The following is a 292-nucleotide window of genomic DNA, read 5'->3' on the forward strand; positions in this document are numbered from 1 at the left end:
CGCCACTAGCCGGCCCCAGCGCGCACGCGCCCGCCCGTTACCTGCGGTCGCGTTCGCGCTCCTCCTCCACCTGGCCGCTCTCTCCCGGGGGCCGCCCCTCAGCCCGCCCCCTCGGCTCGGCGCCGCGCACCCTGCTGGCTACTCGGACACAGCCCGGGGAGGAGGGGCGTGGGGGCGATTACCATATATTAGCATACCAGCGAGCGTCACGTGGCCTCTCCAGCCAATGGTCACTCTGGAAGGCGGGGATTGGGCTGAACACGCCTAGGTGCTGCTCCGGGCCTGAACCGGT

The 292-nt window shown here is 71.2% G+C and overlaps 1 protein-coding gene across 2 annotated transcripts in view; it reads right to left on the reverse strand.

The window, feature by feature from the left end:
* Positions 1–86, reverse strand: part of PHC2 (polyhomeotic homolog 2) — a 113,882-nt gene extending 113,796 nt beyond the window's left edge. For both annotated transcript variants that reach the window (XM_077769461.1, XM_077769460.1), the window contains exon 1: positions 42–86. The gene's annotated coding sequence lies outside the window, so the exon portion shown is untranslated. The remainder of the gene's footprint in view (positions 1–41) is intronic.
* Between the last annotated feature and the right edge of the window lie 206 nt (positions 87–292).

Source organism: Crocuta crocuta, unplaced genomic scaffold (genome assembly GCF_008692635.1).
Source record: "Crocuta crocuta isolate KB4526 unplaced genomic scaffold, BGI_CrCroc_1.0 scaffold351, whole genome shotgun sequence".
Classification (NCBI taxonomy): Eukaryota; Metazoa; Chordata; class Mammalia; order Carnivora; family Hyaenidae; genus Crocuta; species Crocuta crocuta.